This window comes from Pavona decussata, unplaced genomic scaffold (genome assembly GCF_977016875.1).
Source record: "Pavona decussata unplaced genomic scaffold, jaPavDecu1.1 SCAFFOLD_75, whole genome shotgun sequence".
In the NCBI taxonomy this organism is placed as follows: Eukaryota; Metazoa; Cnidaria; class Anthozoa; order Scleractinia; family Agariciidae; genus Pavona; species Pavona decussata.
In genome coordinates, this window is record NW_028145493.1 from 97,134 (window position 1) to 117,650 (window position 20,517).

Here is a 20,517-nt window from a genome sequence, read left to right on the forward strand (position 1 = left end):
AGACCAGTCTTCGTGGGTCACTCTTCTCAGAGCTGTTGAAATACATGATTTCCAACCCATCCTACAGTTGTCAGCAGCTGACGAAAATATCCCTGACATTTTTTACCACCGAGAATGTCGGAGTGCTTTTACCCACAAGAAGACACTGATAAGTTTACAAGGTAAAAGTGCCAACACTGCTCAGGATTCCCGCCATGAAAAACAGTGGGCTTCACAGAGGGAGCCAACCTCCAGCAGTTCCCGAGTGTATGAAAAGATCTGTATTTTGTGAGCTTCGTGCAGACGAGAAAGTGAGAGCCGTGGCCACTATTAAGATGGACAACAAAATACTAGCGGTTACATCTCGAGAATTGGCCGCGGCGGAGGCTCACTATCACAAAACCTGCTATCGAGATTACACCAGAGAATATTACACTCAACCAAGTAACAAGTCAGTAACAGAAGAAGATGGAGACCGAACGTATGCAGATGTAGATGATGCCTATCAAACGTTGTTTGCCAACATAAGGAATGACTTGTTCCCAAATCCCCGTGTTTTGACTATGATAGAGTTGACAGCCAGCCTTGTTTTGTATATGAAAGCACACGGTGTAGAGGAAGTACAAGCGAGTACTAAGAAGCACATACGGTGTAAATTGGAAGGGGAATATGGGGAAAGCCTGCTGATTTTCCCTGATGACACTGGAAAACTCCTCGTCATTCCTGACAATCTTAAGATTACTACCCTTTCTGCAGAGCAGATGAGAATGAAAGGAGAGTTGAATTCTCTTAAAGAAGGTAATACTGATCCATTACAGCTGATCCGAAAGGCAGCCGTTTGCATTAGAGCTGAGCTTAAGAAATCTGAAGCACAAGCAAACCTTGGTTGGCCCCCTCAACCACAAGAATTAGATAAGGATTATCGTCCTTTAACTCCTTTCCTAACGAAATTTTTGAAAACCGTTGTAGCTGGTGACTCAGAAAAGCCCTTAACATCCCTTGTAATTAGATTTATCCATTCGATTTCGGAAGATTTTATGTTTTCTGTTAGCGGAGGTTCTTGCACCACGGCCAAGCACATCCTACTTCCATGAGCTGTAGAAACACTTACTGGTAATGTAGAAGTGATTAAACTTTTAAAACGGCTGGGACATGGCATTTCATATTCGAAACTGGAGGAAATTGAGACAGCATTGTACTTGAAGAAGATTGAAAGTGAAGAAGAAATGGCTGTTATTTTACCATCAAATATCTATCCTGGTGTCCCCACAACATTAGCATTCGATAACATTGACCGACTGGAGGAAACACTTAGCGGAGGTGAAACATCTCATGGCGTGAAGGGCATAGTTATCCAGCCAATGGTAGACACAGTTGAAGCACCAACACCTGCTGTGAGAAAGCCAAAACAAAAGAGGAGGAGCATAACGCAAACACAATTTGTTCTGCCAAGTTTTAATGCAGGCCAGCGCGTTGGTCCACCAGCTATTAGGCCGATGCCACTTGATTGAAGTGATGCTGTCAAAGCGGCGCAGATGAAGAACTTCGCTTGGTGTATGATACGGCAAATCAACACAACTGAGCAAAACATTTGCGGGTGGACTGGCTTCAACATGAAGACAAGACATAAAATCGCTGTCAACCAGGACACAACAGTTTACCTCCCGACTATCAACACACCGGCAGCAGCTATGAGCACAGTGAACGAAGTCTTAACACAAGCTCTCAAGATCAAAGAGTCTCTTGATTTGAAGGAAATTGTATGTGTTTTTGACCAAGCATTGTACGCGAAGGCAGTAGACATCACATGGAAACACCCAGACAACTTCCAGCCAATTGCTCTGAAAATGGCCGTGTTCCACACGATTTGTAACTATCTAGGAATTATTGGCAAGAGGTTCCTCGATGCAGGACTGCGTGATTTGGCTGTTGAATCCGAGGTCATCGCAGAAGGTTCAGTAGACCGAGTTTTGAATGGCCAGCAGTACAATCGAGGAGTACGTCTTCACAAGCTATTGTACAAAGCACTTAGGAGACTAGCTTGGAAGGGTTTTCTTGACTGGTTTCAAAGAAACCAAGCTGCAGAGCACCAGTGCTTGTTAGAGGACAGTCAAATACTGTTTGTCAGTCTCAGACAATCACCCACCCAGGAAAACCTGGATAGCGTTCTTCACAATCCCTGTCTTGCTCTTGTTTGATCTGTTCCAGCACTATCTTTCATTCCTGCGGTCTGACGGGGGACCTTTAGCACAGTTTTGGATGTCGTACATTGACATGGTCGAGGCCCTTCTTCATTTGATAAGATCTTCAAGGGAGGGTAACTGGCTTCCTCATCTGTACGCCATTCGTGCTGTTCTTCCTTGGTGTTTCGCGTACGACAGGATCAACTACAGTCGTTACCTCTCAGTTTACTATGGCGAAATGACCCGACTATCCATCGATCATCCAGATGTCCATGTTCAGCTTGAAAATGGAGGATTTTCTGTTCAGATCGGGCAAACAGAATCCATTTGGTAGGATTCCGGTGGACCAAACCATCGAAGAAACTGTTAACAAGGACACCCAGACTCCTGGAGGGACCAAAGGATTCAGCCTCAAACCGGCTGCTTTGAGCCGCTATTATCTCACAGCAGAGCACAGAAGTACCTGCCTGAAACAACTACGGGACCTTACCGATATCAAGCCACCTGGTTGTAACGATATTGATCGTATTCTATTTAGCGTACCACTTCCGGTCGATATTGACGTCACCTTGTACCATGGTAACGGACCATGCTTTCCAGTTTTACCTTGTATCGCTTTACCGGGATTAAACAACGAAGTTCTTCTTTAGCTGCTTGTGATCTGTTTCTCTGTTCTTCTTACGAACACGCTACATGGTGTCAGAATCGGGATTTCTCCTTTCAGAACAATCGCCTGGAATACCTAGTGAAGCTTAATAGCGACTTAATTCGGTATGGGCGACACAGAAGGAGAATCGCCGCCGGGCTCTCAACAAGCTCCACCAGCCCTGCAAGCACCTCAACCACTAGCTTGACATTTACTCGTAGCTCCTCAGGTTATTCAGTCAACGATCCCCTTACCGTCCAAACTAGAGTTGAAAGGGAATCTTGCAGTCAATTGGAAACGCTTCAGGCGTCTGTGGACGAACTATGTAATCGCCTCGCGCCTTCGAACCCAAACAAGTGAGCTTCGTACGGCGACACTGTTGACCTGTATCGGACCTGACATCTTGGAGATATACGATGGTTTGCCGTTCGCAAACGATGAGAAGACAAACGTGGACAAAGTAATAGAGCTTCTAGAGGCTTACTTCATCGGTGAGACAAATGAAATCTATGAAGCTTATGTGTTCAATCAGAAAGTGCAGGAAGTCGGTGAGTCATTTGATTCATTTCTTACAACCTTACGTTCGCTGGCTAAAACATGCAATTTTGGTAGCATGCTAGATCGAATGATCAGAGATAGAGTTGTCGTAGGTATCAGAGATAACGCAACTCGGAAAAAACTACTTGCTGAGAACAAACTAACCCTAAACAAGTGCATTGATATTTGCCGTGCGAGCGAAACCACATCGAAACAACTCAAAGAGATGACTCAGACAGAAGAAGTTAGCACCGTTACCACAGGGAACCCAAAGTCTAAGAATTTCGCCTCTAAGAAGTTTGCAAATCAAAACAAATCACTACCGCTGATTAGGTGCAAGTTCTGTCACAAAACTCACCCTAGAAAAAAGGACCTCTGCCCAGCATGGCAGCGCGAGTGCAGCCAGTGTGGCGGGATGAATCACTTTCCAGTAGCGTGCAGCAGCCTGAAGGCAAACAGCACAACGCTAAGCGAGTGCACAGCATAGAGCAGGAATTTCTAGAATGCAATGATGGGGAAGGTAGTGATAATGATTATCTGTTCAGTGTTGAATCTGTTGGCACACTGCATGTCAATAACAGTCCCAAAAAACTTTATGCTAACATGTGCTTGAGAGATGAAACAGTGAAGTTCCAGTTGGACTGTGGTGCTACAGTCAATATCCTCCCAGCTGATATCTATCAGAAGGTTTACAATGACCCTAGTATGACACGCCTTCAGAAAACTCAAACCACATTAGTCATGTTCAACAAATCTGAGCTGAAACCTTTGGGGTGTATCAAGGTAGAAACTCTTAACCCCAAGAATGAACAGTGTTTCCTCACGGAATACACCGTCGTCCCCAATAAGCACACAGCGCTCCTAGGTGCCCAGTCAATTCAGCAGTTTGGTCTCATCACTGTGAACACTGACAATATAATGTCTGTTTCTGATGCAATTCCCGCACAACCTGATGTAGTGAGCGAGTTTGAATATGTGTTCTCGGGAGAAGGAAAGTTACCGGACAAGCTCCACCTTGAGTTTGACAAGTCTGTACCGCCTGTGGTTCTCCCAGTGAGGAAGGTCCCCTTTGCAGTGCAGGAACCACTAAGACAGGAACTAATGCGTCTAGTTACAAAAGGGATCCTAGAACCAGTGGATGTACCTACTGACTGGGTTTCATCAATGGCGGTGGTCAAGAAAGCCAACGGGAAGATAAGTCTGTGTATCGACCCAAAACCCCTAAATCAAGCGCTCAGAAGGAACTACTACCCCTTGCCAGTAATTGATGATCTTCTTCCTCAGATAACAAATGCCAAAGTTTTCAGCGTAGTGGATGCTAAGAACGGTTTCTGGCACGTTCAGCTTGATGAGGAGAGCAGCCTGTTGACTACGTTCGGTACCCCGTGGGGCAGATACCGATGGACCCGCATGCCATTTGGAATTTCACCCGCCCCAGAAGAATTCCAGAGACGACTGGAGCATGCACTAGAAGGTCTAGACCAAGGAAGAAGCTTCAGCTAGTATCAGAGATTACTTCCCTTTTCGCGAAGAGCTATCTCTGCAAAACGGATTAGTCTTTAAAGGTGAAAGACTAGTTATCCCCACAAGCGTGAGAGAAGACATGTTGACGAAGATACATGCAAGCCACATCGGTATCCAAGGCTGTTTACGCAAAGCGAGAGAAGTAATGTACTGGCCAGGTATGAACAAGGATGTCGAACAGTGACTGCAAAGTGTGAAGCATGCAACAGCAAACCAGCAGCGCAAGGCAAAGAACCCATGATATGTCATGAAATACCGAGTAGACCATGGGAGAAGATTGCGGTTGATCTGTTTGAGCTAAATGGTACTGAGTACATGGTCACCGTTGACTACTACTCCAGCTTCTTTGAAGTTGACAGACTGACAACCAAGAAAGCAGAAGAAGTTATCAAGAAGCTCAAGGCCCACCTATCCAGGCACGGCATTCCAGATCAGCTGATTTCAGACAACGGGCAACCATTTGCATCTGCTAGCTTCCAAGAGTTCGCAGATACTTACAGCTTCGATCATGTGACCAGCTCCCCGACGTATGCTCAGTCAAATGGGAAGGTTAAGAATGCTGTGAAGACAACGAAATCTCTCTTAGAGAAAGCCGCCAAGTCGAAGCAGGACCCGTATCTGGCCATGACAGGACGCAGGCGGGCTCGACTGTAAGTTCCGCAAAGGAATGCTAGTAGAATCTACTAGCATTCCTAACATTCCTCAAATTAAGACCCACCCGGTTTCTTTTCTTTTGGGACTTGCAAGGTGTCGTAATCTGTTTTTATGTCATGGAGGATGTAATTAAATCGAAAACAAACCAGGCAGGGTATAGGAATATGATCTGGACTACATGTTACATCAAGAAGTGCTAAGAAATAAAAACGTGATGTGAAATTAGAGTAAATGCAAATGTACAATGTAATTGCGCTACTCGAAATGGAGGACGCGGCCGACTAAAATAGCTCGCAAAGGCGGGCCATTTACTGGCGCAGAGATACTCATGAAGAAATGTTAAGGCAGAAGAATGGAAGGAAAAAGAGAAGACGTGAGAGGGAAAGAGAGGCAAGAAATGCTGTAACAGGATCCTGCAAATGATTTGAAAGTGTAAATATACGGTTTCAATTACGAAACAATCACGCACATAACAGGACACAGGCGTTCTCTACTGTGAGTAACGTGGTGCAGAATTTACCAGCATTCCTATAGATTATTCTGTTTTGAGACCACAAAATTGTATGCCGAAAGAATATGATCTAAATTTAATCATCGAGCAAATGATACGTTTTCTGAAATAAAGTGCAACATTTTTCCGGAGTATATTCAAGAGGGCAGACATAAATCAAGCGCGCTATTAAATCACCTTGAGACACGGTTAGAAGAAACATAAAAAAAGACATCGTGAGCTTGGGAGTGAAATCCTGAAAAAAGTGATCGCACGAGTGTTATTGTCAACACAGTGCAGTGACAAATGCATTAATTATGGTGAATCTTGAAGAATATGCATATTCATGGCACTACCATAGTAAACAGTTGCTCTCTATTAGTTTAAATTTACTTTAAAGTATTATCATTAAGAAAAAAGTTGAGTTGGGTAAGGGAGTCTTATGTGGACAAAATTATCAGATCCTATGGCATTTGGCGAGCGGTCCTGTTAATGTTGTGACTAGTTGTCTCTCTTCACTTATAATCTGCGATACCAGATACACTAATTGTCTCGCGATTTTTCGAAGAGGCTAAAAGAACCCGAAAATTGAGTACGATATTTGCACCGGAAAAAAGTTAACTTTTAGACGAAAGCAAAATGCACACGCACTTTTCCATAGAAGAAACACCAGACGGGCCCCACAGAACAAGCGTTATTTTTCGTGTGTGTTTCGCTGGCGAGCGCAAAACGCGAGGAAAACGCGCACTACAAGTCACGCGCGACAGGAGTTGTCAGAAGAAAAGATAGACATGTACATGTATATGCATACCTCTGTCTTGTTCCATCATATTAACGATGCTATAGTAAACTGTACAAGGAGAAACAACCTTCAGTCTGGTGGAAATAAATTACTTCATTTTATTTTAGAGCGTGTATGTAAGGGGGGAAGGGGGTGGGGGGTATCCACCATTCTGATCGATATCAATTGACCGATGCCTGGCTACACTAGTGACTGCATTGTCACATCATACCATTTAAAATTAAAGGCTGAGTTGATGTATTAGCGTTTCTTATGTTACATCAGACCGTGTCAGGTGCGTCACCCGACGTTCTGATGGATAAAAAATTAAAGGCTGAGTTGCTGTATTAGCGTTTTTTTTATGTTACATCAGACCGTGTCAGGTGGGTCACCCGCCGTTCTGATGGATAAAAAATTAAGAGCGACTTTCCACAAATATCGACCAAGTGGTGGCACAAGTCAAAAAATCGATTTTGTTCATATTTTGCTCATAGGTAGTCCCTAGTGAGAAACGAACTGAGCTGTAGTTAGTTTTTACAAATACTGCTTCCTTTCACGTAATTATGCGAAAAACGATTTTGTCTCAGTTGAGCTCAAAGTCCGCTTTCGACGGGATGGAATTTTCCTTAACTTTCGACGGGTCGCGTATCAATCCACAGACTGTTACTAACCTTCAAATGGAATTTATTGCTCTATTAGGTCTTCTTCTTCTGTTTCACGGAAAAACATTTAAGAGCGGCGGTCAGAAAATATCAAGCATTTGGTGGCAGAACTCGAGAAATCAATTTCGCTCATTTTCTGGCTACAAAAAGCCTTTAAGTAGAGAACAAATTTGCCGCCTTCAGTTTTCTCTAGGAGCGCTTAACGTTCTAGAAAACTGAGATAAACAAATTTGACCCGCGAGGATCCCGAAAGTACCCGCACGGCAGTGTGAAATTAATATTCTGAACTGACTCTTCATCTGGAAGGAAAGAAGATCCATGGTATTTTTATACTCGGTATTGACAGCGGAAGCACCGCACGTTTTTAGCAAAGTTTGAACTAGACTTAACCATTATTAATAAAAGCAAACAGAGCTTAGGAAAAGGTCCCTTTTCTAAACAGGAAAAATCCCGCAAAAACGGATAAATTTTAAAGATAGTTTTCGCTATGTGGTATAACGCCGATTTTTCTTAAACTTTGCCTTTTAAGTAATGTAACGTTGTTCTTGATAATGTATTAAAATCAGCCTGGGTTTTGAATTAAGCACTTTACACGACCGTTTTGAAGTCACCATAATTCGTTTAAAATTCCGACAACGGCTAAATAAACAACCGTTGTTGCGTTACCGTGACAATAAACAGACTAATTTTACATATACCAAAAAAGCGTAATGAAAACAAATTTCTTTTAAACTTTAATTACAATAAGGTAAAGTCCGGTCTGGGAACCGATTTTTCTCGTTTGCGTTGTGAGATTTTTGCTTATAAAACCATATCTAGTAAGGAGCATTAAGCGTCTCGATGTCCATTTCTTGAGTTCGCTCAGGTGTCAGATTGCCAATGAAACCGCATCAAAGGGAAATCTGTGGGGTTGAAGTTCTCCCCTATGACTATGGTAAAATGCTCGCTGAAATAAAAATTGGAGACCGGTCAAACTTTCCTATTCTGTTTTTAATTCGCTAAATAGTTAGGGTTGCGTTTTACAAATTGCGAAATCACCAATAATCAGTGAATATTAATAATATCACGCATTGGTGTTTACCAAAGTAAATTGAATTAGTAAAGTAAATGTAAGATAAATTCAAGTAAGGAAACTGGAAAATTTGTCACTTTAAATTTGGTCTGATATTCTTGTGCTGTCATGGAAGCATGGAGGTGGTCTTTTAGCTCCTTGGTCGGAGGTCCTTGCTCTTACGACCCCAGAGACAGGAGCAGATCAACTGAAGTAAACTAGTGCAAAAGGAACATCGCCGGTCACAAGGCTTCCTTGTCAATAGCCGATGTAGAAACCGAAATTGAACTTATTCTGACAAGAATGTTTATCTCCTTCACCATGAATGTTCATCTCCTTCACCTTTCGGAATTGACGATTTGTCTTCGACACCGTTCGTCTCTGGGCATTGGCTGGCGTCGAGGTCAGTTCAAATAAGTGTCAAACTTCTCCGCCGGTATCAAGCCATGACAGCCAGGCGCAAAAAGCCGCAAAACTAGAACGAGGACTTGAAAAAAATTCGTGTTATTTGCTATGGAAGAAACTAGGACTGTTTATTCCAGTTGGTTCAGGTATGCGTTTACATAATTTCCATTACCTTATATGTATAATAAACTGTAAAAACGTCTGATGTAACACTTTACTTTTTTGCACATTCGGTCTTTTCCAGCACAAAATGTTAGTATTCAGATGTATTTTCAGTTCATCAGATGCGGAGAAAGCCGTTAATTAGACTAAACGTGAAGTTTTCAGTGTTATTTATTTATTTATTTATTTATTTATTATTTTTATTTTCTGTGCTTGGAACCCTAGTCCTAGTGCTACTGACTGTGGTGGACAACTTTTTGTTCACTACCTCGTAAAAAGGTCCTTCTCTTGAGGAAAGTAAGACATCATAGTTACAGCTTTTCAGGCTTGTGTAACGCCCATGCTAAAGACTTATGATCCCTATTAAAGGAAAGTATTGAAAACTTTTCAATTGAAGGAAAAGAAGCCTGGTCCCAGCTCTTAAAAGTGTGAAGTTTGTGTCTTCGCCACGCCCTAATGCTAGGAGTTTTAGGTCTGCATGCACCTTCCTTTAATCTTTAGAACAAGGGAAGCAGCTTATGACGGTCTAAGTGAGATGAAGAGGCTGAAATTAAAAAGAAATAAGGTTATGTATTTAATTAAGCCACCCCCACCCCCCTTTCCCCTCTATCTTAGGAAGAAGTAAAATTTCGCTCTACACTTAAATCAGTGAGTGTATCTTTTTAAGTCTGTTCCTCCGGTGTATCTTTCGCATTGACGGTTTTTGTTGCTGGTCGCTACGAAAAAGAAAATTCAATAAAGAACTACGGGTACTAGTCATTTGCGCAAAAGTTGCCACAAAGAGTTCGTTATTCCAGATAAGCAGCTGGTATATAAAGCCATACTGTTAAACGCGTCCGTAACAAGGGGAGGGGCAGGGGGGGACTCGAGCCCCGACCCCCCCCCCCCCCCAGAATTTTAAGAAGCGTAAAAAACAATGTGTCAAAAAATAAATAATTAAAAAACAGTAATAATGTACAACAATCAATCTTGAATTCTGACGCTGCAAGTGCCTTTTCACAACCCTTAATAAATTGTTTATTACCTGACAGTTTCCTCCGCTAACATTTGGCTTTTATACAACAGCAGCAAAGGCAGTCCTTCCTTGTGAATCGGAAATAAGAACCAAAATCCTCATGACCGATTTGTGTCTTTTAGTAGGGAGTTAAAGATAACATGACGGTGATGGTAGCGAATTCGAAAACACAAAGAGAATTCGCGTTCTTTTAAACTTCATCGCGATAATTCCAGCTCCCACCTTTTTCTTTTTTTTTAATTTTAGACAAATCTTCCTGCGGACATATTCTTACTGCCTGATTCCAAGTTCACTGGAAAAAGAGAAAGGGAAATTTGTCGTCGTCTTTTTACGTCATTCTTTAAACGTGAACAAGTTTGGCAATTTTACGTGGTAGTCCGTACAGTGACGGCAAAGGGTCGAAAAGAAGTTTAATGTGCCAAAAAGTGTGATGCAAGTGCAAAGTTATTGTTTTGCTTACTATATCTGCCCCTTTTTTGATGTTTCCAATTTGCTTTCCCCATCCCAGTTGTTTTAGCCTGACTACGGGCCTGTTAAAGCAATTCTTCCCGCCCCCCACCCCTTCCCTACTGCCTACTGCCATATCTCAGTGACCATCTAACTAATTTGCATATTTGCTGTCACGCAACATTGTTAGACATGTCTGAATCTTTTCGATTTCTTCTCTTCCCGTCGATAATGGTTAAAAGGAAGCGAGGGGAAAACAGAAATCTTTCTGATAAAGCAAGATAGGAGCATTATTGAAGGCCCTGAAGCTGTAATTAGCAGTTTGCCCGTCGCGTCGGTTTGTTTTCACTGGCAGTCATTTGGTCGCCAAACGATGTCGTGGTCGAAATTAGCCAACTTTAACGACCATTTGTGAAAATCTCAATGGAGAACCCAGCCTGATATTTAGGTATGAAGTACATCAAGGCAATTGTTACTGAAAGCCAAAGTGTGAGAATATTTCGAGTTATACCACATACTGAAATGTGTGCTTGACCTTTGACACTACATTACAGAGTAAACCAGCTGTAAAAATATGCCGCTGGTTTTAAATTGTTTAAATTTGCCAGATATCATAACAAACACAAATTCATCGGTTATCAAGTCAGAAAGAGATTGTCTTTCGATGTAAGAAATCCCGATTTTCGTACGCTTCTTCTAAAACAAACGGGGAGACAATGAAAAGTGGCGATTTTCCGGTTTTAAATTCAATCATTTTTCAGTTCTCAAGGCTTCGATCGATTTTCCTGATTTTCTCAAAACGCAAATGTTTCTGGCCAATTTAAGCCACACCATGATTCTTACTTTAGTAAAACCTTATTATGGACAAAAGATGAAAGAAATCGACTCTGCTAAGTTTCGCCAGAAAATTCAGATTTTGCTCGATTTTTCCTGACCGCCGCTCTTAAAACCTAAGTTACTTTTACGTCCGAAATAGGTTTAGAAAAGCATGCTATAAATGCAAATTTTCAGCAACCACATTTTAGCACTAAAACACTGCCAATTTTACCCACGGGCGATAACTCAGATTTCCCTATAATGACTTTCTATGGCTTCACTGTATACCTATTGATCATAATATAAAAACAAAACTCTGGGTAAATGAAAATAAATGACCCGCTAGGCTTCAGATTTATCAGCATTTTCTTGAGATTTGGCGATCGAAGCGTAAAAAAGATGGCGTGACACACTGTCACGGGTACAAAGATTTCTATGTTTCGATCAGTCTCCTTCTGCCATGATGATTTGAAATTGAGGATAAAAACGATTTTAAGCGACTAGTTTTTGTAACTAATGTCCGTTTGCTTCCATACTTACGCACGCAAAATAAATACTCAGAAACGAGCACATTATATTCGAAGTCCAACAAAGCATTTTAAATGCCGTCAAATTTGGTCGGTATGTTAATTTCCCCCCTTAACTCATCCACACCCGATAAAGATGAAACGACTTCTTTCTGGAGAGAAACGAAAAATAACTAAAACAGAACATTGCGTCAATGTCACGAAGTAGCAATAAGGACATTTTATGGCTCCTATACATTTAGTATTTCTGGGCGTTTTCCGTTTACCATGATACTTCAGAAATTCCGGTTGGGTTGAAAATGGAACATGCTTTTTTTGGTTCGCTCCACTGAAAAATTTCCGGAAAAAATGGAACTTGTGAAAAGGTAGTCCCGTTTTCCCGTTGGAAACTTTCCGATGGAACTGCGTGTTCCATTTATGAGTTTCACAAGGTTTGACCACTTCCAGGCTTTTCACGACCATATTTCCGGTAAGGATATATGGCGGCTTCTTCTACTCCCTCGGTGACTTTCCTATCCTCGAGTAGTACTTTTTTCGAATGCTCGGTGTGTCATGGCCTGGCTCCAGATTTTCAAACGTTAATTAATCACAACTGTGCCATGTATGTCAATGGTAATTAAGTAGTATTTATGGAAGAAAACATTATATCTCACCCTCGGGTTCTTTAAATGTTCCGATTATTTCCCGCCTTGAAGCCTAAAAATTTTGCATCTGTAATTTTAAAAACAAGGTCTTTTGTCATTCAGCCTTTCACAGCAGCTGTTTCAGGTGCGTGTCGTTGAGGAGCTCTTCCTGTGGCTTGTACTTCTCTGCACAGAGCTTCAATGGTCCCTCAAATCATCCTGGAGTGGCTTTTAAATTCATCAATCGTATAAGCTTATCTATATCGCGGCAAAATATTTTCATAAAAACTTTGATTTTGGTGAAGATTGTCAAGTTGATGCTACACATGAACGCTCAGTTAAACAGGAACAATACTATTTAATTAGACAGGTCCTAAGTATACATCAATCTTCGCGTTTCATTCCGACTTCGTTCAACTAACCACGAGGTCCAGGAAACTACTCACGCACATGCGCAATACAGGAATAAACAAACATGATCAAAAACTAGTCTCTCATGACATCTCCCTCCTTTGAGCTCTTAAAGACTTAGCGAACACAAAACGTGAACATGAAAATATATATAGCAACTGGCTTAGTGCCTTGCATATTAATCAGTCAATGTCTCAATAACAGTTCAAAGAAAAGTAAACACTGATCAAACAGAGTCTCTAAAACGGACAGGTTTCCTAACGACACGACCACTTGAGGTCCTAACTTCTGGTTGTGGTAGACTGGACTGTGTTTCTGCAGAGGAGGGTACAGTTGGGATCACTTTACAAGGTTTCACAATCTGCGGTAATTGCTCTGCTTCAGCATGTGAGGATTCCAAGCCTGGGCCTTCTGCTTGAATGTGTCTCTGGATCTTGATCCAAATCTTGCTCATCAGGTATTTCCAATCTCCTGGGACTGGTTGCTGGGCGTAGGTGTCTACGGTTTCTACGCACCACGCTGAAAGGTGTCTGGACGACGTACGACCTAGGGGTAAGGCTTCTTGCAATGACTTTCCCAGGCGTCTTCCATCCTTTCTGCTGATCCAATTTCACACGCACCGAGTCGCCTGGCTGTAAGTCAGGAAGGGTTCGCACTCCATGTCTCTGATCAAAGTACTGACGGTAGGCAGCTTTCGTTTTCTCATCCTTTCTGGTAACTGCTTCCTGGCTTTGTAAAACTGGCCTTAGGTTGGATTCTAAAGTAGGTAGAAGTGTGCGAGCTTCTCTTCCCATCATAAGCTGGCAAGGACTTACACCAGTGGCTGTATGAGGTGTAGCTCTATATGACATAAGTGCAAGAAAGGGATCACACTGTCTTAATATCTTCTTGGCAATGCGAACGCCACTTTCCGATTGACCATTTGCTTGTGGATGATATGGACTAGTGGTAGTATGCTTGAAGTCATATTCTTGGCTAAACTTGTGGAACTGATCAGAGGAGAATTGTGGACCATTGTCACTGACAATTTCGTCTGGTACTCCCCATCAGGCGAATAAGTCCTTAAGCTTATTGATCACGGCATCGCTGGTGGTGCTGGACATGAAAGCTATCTCAGGAAATCTCGAATAATAATTAAATAACCACTAGGAACTGCTTCCCTTCGTGTTCGCATAAGTCTGTGCCAATCTTCTTCCACGCTCTTCCTGGGAGGGGTGTAGTGATAAGTGGTTCCTTTTTCTGAGTAGGTAAGTTCTCTTGACAAAAGTCACACATTGAAACTTTGTTCTGGATGTCGCGACCAATGCCAGGCCACCAAACTGAAAAATTAGCTCTTTCACGACACTTGGTTATGCCCTGATGACCATCATGGATACGCTCCAATACCTCAGACCGTAGAGCAGGAGGTATAACAAGGCGGTTTCGATAGATGACCTTGCCGTCTGTTACTGATAGATCACCACGGACCGCATGATAAGGACCGATTTCTTCCGGTACATCTGAAGCGTACTTTGGCCAACCATTAGCAGTATAATTCAGAACATGACTCAGCTGAGGATCAGAAGAAGTAGCTTCTTTGATCCTTTCCATCTTCTCAGGTGATGCTGGTCGTACCATTTCTGCTGCATCCACATAGGCTCTAACTTCTTCTTCTGTGTCAGATGTCTCGAATGGGACAGAGAGGGGATTTCTTGAAAGCGTATCAGCCACCACTAGTTGCTTTCCTGGCACATGTTGAGCCTTTGCCCTGAATCTCATCATGCGCATAAGAAGGCGCTGACACCTTAAGGGTACTCGATCAAGGTCTTGATGATTAAACAGTGGTACTAGCGGCTTGTGGTCTGTCATCAGTTGGAACGACTCAAGACCACATAGGTAGCGGGAAAACTTCTCGCATGTCCATACTGACGCTAAGCACTCTTTCTCGATCTGAGCATACTTCTTCTCTGCATTAGTAAGGGTACGGGAGGCGAATGCAACAGGACGTAGTTGTTCACCATGCTTCTGTAGGAGGACACCACCTAATCCATAGCTGCTGGCGTCTGCAGAGACCACTGTCGGTTTCTTTACATCGTAGAATGCTAGTACAGGCGCTGTGGTTATCATGGCTTTGACCTTGTCAAAAGCTTCCTGCTGGCGATGGGACCAATTCCAGGTACTATCGGCTTTAAGCAACACACTCATTGGGCTAATCACGTCTGACAGGTTTGGCAGGAATTTTCCCAGATAGTTAATCATTCCGAGCACCTGACGCAATTCAGGTACATTCTTTGGTGCTGGAAGTTCCTGAATGGCTCTAACTTTGTCTGGATCTGGGCTGACTCCCTCTTTACTAATGACATTTCCGAAGTAGCATATCTTTGGCTTGCGGATTTCGCACTTCTTCTCATTCAGCTTAAGTCCAGACTTTGCGATGGTTACAAACACTTTCTGAAGTCTTGCATCATGCTCTTCGACAGTTCTACCATAGACAATAATGTCGTCCTGGATAGCTGCCACACCTTGGTCATTTAGAAGGTTGGTCATTCTTTTCTGGAAAATTTCTGGTGCGGAGGTTATCCCGAATGGCAAACGGCGGAAACAGAAACGGCCACTGGGAGTGATGAAGGTGGTTAACCTTGAGCTTTCTGGGTGCAAAGGTATTTGCCAATAACCACTAGATGCATCCAGTTTTGAAAATACTTCAGCTCCAGCCAGCTTTGGAGCAACATCTTCTAAGGTCGGAGGAATGTATCTTTCTCTTTTAACAGCTTCATTTAATCTGCGCAGGTCGACGCAAATTCTGACTTTGCCGTTGGTTTTAGCAACAGGAACGATAGGAGCACACCAGTCGGTCGGTTCGTTAACTTCCTCGATGATTCCTTCTTGCAACATACGCTCGAGCTCCTCTTTCACTTTGGGAAGAAAAGGAAATGGAATCTTTCTCGCAGAATTAACACAATACGGCTTTGCATTGTCGGTGAGCTCAATCTTAACTGGCTCACAGTTCATTAGACCCATGTCACCAAACACATTAGCAGTAGTTTCTTCGATGCGCTGGACTAGACCCATCTGGCATGCTGCGTGACGACTGAGTAGGTTGTTTACACATGACCCTTCAATAACATAAATATCAACAAAGTACTGTTTGTCCTTAAGGGAGATTTCCGCTGTAAATTGGCCTTTACAATTCAGCATCCCACCTGGACTGGACAGCATGGCATTTGAAGGCTTCAGCTTTGGACGCGGAGTTAGGGATTGATAGGTCGAGACTGAGATTACAGAGATATCGGCTCCTGTGTCAATCTTAAACTGTACGGGTTTCCGGTTGTTGTGTAACACAACACTCCACGGCTCTTCGAGCTTATTGCATGAACTAACGGCGCCAAGGGAAAATTGCTGATCAACTCCTCCCGAATTGAACATTACCTCTCTCACAAAACGGCACACGACAGCAAAATGGCCCTTTTTGTGATATTTAGAGCATCGCTTCCCAGTCGCTGGGCAAGTTTCATCTTGTTTGTGTATGCGATTACATCGAAAACAAGGGTGAACTATCGGAACGTTATTAGGATTCTTGTCACGCACGTTACGGTCATTACGGACTGGTCTTCTTACTGGATTCGGTTTGCCTTTCTTTTGGTGTACTTCTCCCAAATGCTTACCATCGGACTGGCCCGCAACCTGAACTTTTACTAGTTCGGACTGACGCGCCATTTGTATCGCCGTGTCGAGATTGAGATCCGATTTCGTTTGAAGCTTTTGCGAGAGTGATTTGTCAAGAATTCCAATAACAATCCTGTCTCTGATTTGCTCATCTCTCTGTGTTCCAAATTCACAATGTTCTGCCAACTCGTAGAGATTTCGGACGAAAGCTTCCACGGTTTCTCCTTCTTTTTGAACGCGTCGATGAAAACATGCTCGCTCGTGAATGACATTTCTCTTCGGTATAAAGTGCTCGTCGAATTTCTCGATAACCTTGGCATACTTCTTTTCGTTGCCACCCGTGAATGTAAACGCTTTGAATATATGTTCTGCCTCTTTCCCCATAGTGTAGATAAGGGCATTTATCTGAAGAACTTCATCTTCCTCGCTAAGTTTCGTAGCGCACCTAAATCGCTCGAATCGCTGCTTCCACTCCAGCCACTCTTGGGGCTTTGTGAAGTCAAGTTTCTCCGGCGGGTCGAGTTTCAGCATTTCGTCTTTGTCTTAGTTGACCGCTGCCACCATGTCAAGTTGATGCTACACATGAACGCTCAGTTAAACAGGAACAATACTATTTAATTAGACAGGTCCTAAGTATACATCAATCTTCGCGTTTCATTCCGACTTCGTTCAACTAACCACGAGGTCCAGGAAACTACTCACGCACATGCGCAATACAGGAATAAACAAACATGATCAAAAACTCGTCTCTTATGACAAAGATCGCGTCTCATATAGGTTGCAATCGTCGCCAGGATAGAAATGTCATCATAATTTTTTGAATTCACGACACTCTCTTCTTCCAAAGACCGACTCTACAATTTCGTTTAACCACAACAATTGTGCCGCCATTTTGTATTTTTTTTGTGGGGAATACATCGGACGGAGAAGGAAATGGATGGAACATGTGTTAAATGGAACACGTTCTTCACCGATAAACATTTCCCACCGAAATTCTCGGAATTTTCCGGAATCTTTTGGTAAATGGAAAACGCCCGCTGTGTCTACCTTCTCTCCTATTTATCCAGGAATGCCGTAAACTGCCTCTTACAAGCCCTGCCTGGGTCCCGTTTCTCGAAAGTCCCAGTAACTTACCGGGCCCGATGAGTGTCTTTTGTGATAAATGTTTCTCAACAGATAAGCCCAAATCGTCATCGTCTTGATGTTTCATGGCGTTGAAAACGTGGCCGAATGGGCAAGAATAAGCTGAACCTCGTTCCCTACATCTTGAAAACCATAACATGACTTGTGCTGGTCAATATTCTTTGTACAGGACAGCAGAGGTACTATCTCTCTGGACCTTGTTCTGTCTGCGATCAAACGAACATGGCCCGCCAACTATCAACGTAAACGAACAGGAAACTTCCATGCTCGCCGTTTTGTTTACAGTTCCTTACTGTTTCCCTGGTGTAATAATAATTCAATTTATTCATACGTCCAAAAAAGCAATGAGGATGTTCAAAAATCTATGTACGTTCATCTTCACATAAAGAATATTTCAGGATCAAAAAGCGCAGCAAAATAACATTACTAATAACACGAGTATTGACCACTATCTTGGTTTCATTAAATTAGTTACGGCCTTTATTGTTATTACTTTTTCCCTTAGAAACGTTCAGATTTCTGTCTTGTTTTTTGTTGTTGTTGTTGTTGTCGTTGAGTGTGCGTGTGCTTTCTTTTGCAAATTTAATTAATAAACTTAATCACGCAGTTTTTGCATCTATAATTCACTAATCGTAAGCTCTCATTTTTAGACGTATGAAGATTGGAAAACTCTATAGACCATGTTTTTAAAAACGGAGATGGATGCTATTTCTCTTCCCTTTCTTTATTTACAGAGATCTAAAAAACTCGCTTATGATCAACGGACGAATGAAACAAATATTACTTCACGCAAACGATGCAGTTTAACATAACAGTCGAACTTTTAATCAGGTTAATGTAGTTCAAATCTGCTGAGTTTTACCTATTTCTAGTTTAATTTATTCACGGCAGTGATAAAGAAAGAGGAAAATAAATTTTCCAATTAGTTGTTTTAACACAATAATAGTACACCCAAACGAACTGGACTCCGCATCAGAGCGAACGGATACTCTGAAATTTCCAGTTATGAAACGCAGCCGAAGTATCTATTTGTCCGTAACGCTACCGAACTTTCGATCCAAAGATTTTTCGAATGCGAATGAAAAATGCTTCTTTTTAAATGTCGCTTATTTTTTTTTTCTAAAAGGAAAAAATATTTATGGTCACACTTCCGGTTCATGGTTGTCACGCAACAGTGTAGCTTGCGAGTTGTTTATTAGAAAAATATAGAAATGTTTGTTGATTCGTAAACTGGATTGTTTTGTCAAAGTCCTCATGATTCAGAGGGTAAGAGTACAGAAATAACCCCAGTGCAGGCTAATGAAGAATTTGATGCTAAATTCTTGTTAAAACGTGCATGAAATGATCAATGAACTCGTCGTCGACACACTAATATTATGCTTGTATCGAGCACGAATAGATGAAGAAGATGCCCAAATCTTATGTTGGATTGTTAATTAAGGTATCAGCTTAGTTTCCCTACCTTTATGTCTCAAAATAATGCACGTTTTTGATATCTCTTTTGTCTTTCGTAGTTCGCGGTCACTGGCTATGTCACGCCATTGTTTACAATGCGAATGTCAGATTTTCGACAGGGTAGGTGATAAATTCGAAGCCTTGCGAGTCACTTAAAATAATTTACCCAAACCTTTGTTTTGATATTATGATTGATAAGTACACAGTGAAGCCATAGAGAGTCATTTTATGATAATCTAAGTATCGCCCATGGGTAAAATTGCCGGTATTTAAGTTCGAAAATTTGGTTGTTAAAAATTTGCATTTATAGCATGTTGTTCTAGATCAGTTTCGGCCATAAAAGTAACGTAAGTTTTGAATGTTTTTCTGTGGAACAGAAGAAGAAGACCTAGAAAAACAATAGATGTTATTTCAAGATCCGTAACAGACTATGGATTGATACGCGGCCGGCCTAAGTTAAGGAAAATTCCGTCCGGCGGGAAGCGGATTTTGGCTCAACTAAGTTGAAAATCGTTTTTCGCATATTTACACGTAAGGAAGCCGTATTTGAAAAAACTAACTACAGCCCGTTTTGTTTCTTACTAGGGCCTACCTATGAGCAAAATATGAGCGAAATCGATTTTTTGACTTGTGCCACCAAAAGTTGATTTCGGTCGATATTTGTGGGAAGCCGCTCTTAAAACCTGAGTTGCTGTATTAGCGTTTTTTTATATTACATCAGACCGTGCCAGGTGGGTCACCCGCCGTTATGATGGATAAAAAATTAAAGGCTGAGTTGGTGTATTAGCGTTATTTGTTTTGTTACACGAGACCATGACACCGATATCAACCACGACATTGGCTGTGCATTTTTTTATTTTGCATTTAATTATTTTTACGAGTTTGCTTCATAGTCACTTCCTTCATTACTTCACCAGCTATATAGTTGCGTGTATTTTATTGCCTTTTTGTAAAATACTGACCTCACTGTTAAAAGTGTTCTATATAGTCCCTTCATTATGGTTTTGTCTGGTGTGAAAATACATCTACAATTTGGACATTTCGAGCACAAAGTAAATTTGTCGTGCCCCCTGTTCTGAAAGTGAGTATGGATTGTTCCATTTCATTGTAAGTTCAGGAGTATAAATTTTAAGGGCCGCTCTGCTACACTATGAATGTTATGGCGCCTACCCCCGGAACAATAACCCGGATGATGCACAATGCAAGATCATGTTAGTCGTGTTTATGTTAAGCGTGAATATTCAAAATTGTGGTTGTCTAGGCAAATGCTCTTCTGTGATAACTTACGTCTTCTTGACTAAGCGAGACTTACCTTGGTTCTGTCCCTTGTATTTCCTTTGTTTCAATGCCTACCATTTCGC

At 41.9% G+C, this 20,517-nt stretch overlaps 1 protein-coding gene and 1 pseudogene across 1 annotated transcript in view; one reads left to right on the forward strand and one right to left on the reverse strand.

Moving 5' to 3' along the window:
* The window catches only part of LOC146476653 (uncharacterized), a 55,780-nt gene that overhangs the window by 29,264 nt on the left and 5,999 nt on the right, over window positions 1–20,517 (reverse strand). The gene's annotated exons all lie outside the window — the stretch shown is intronic.
* LOC146476655 (uncharacterized) lies at window positions 2,450–4,848 on the forward strand (annotated as a pseudogene).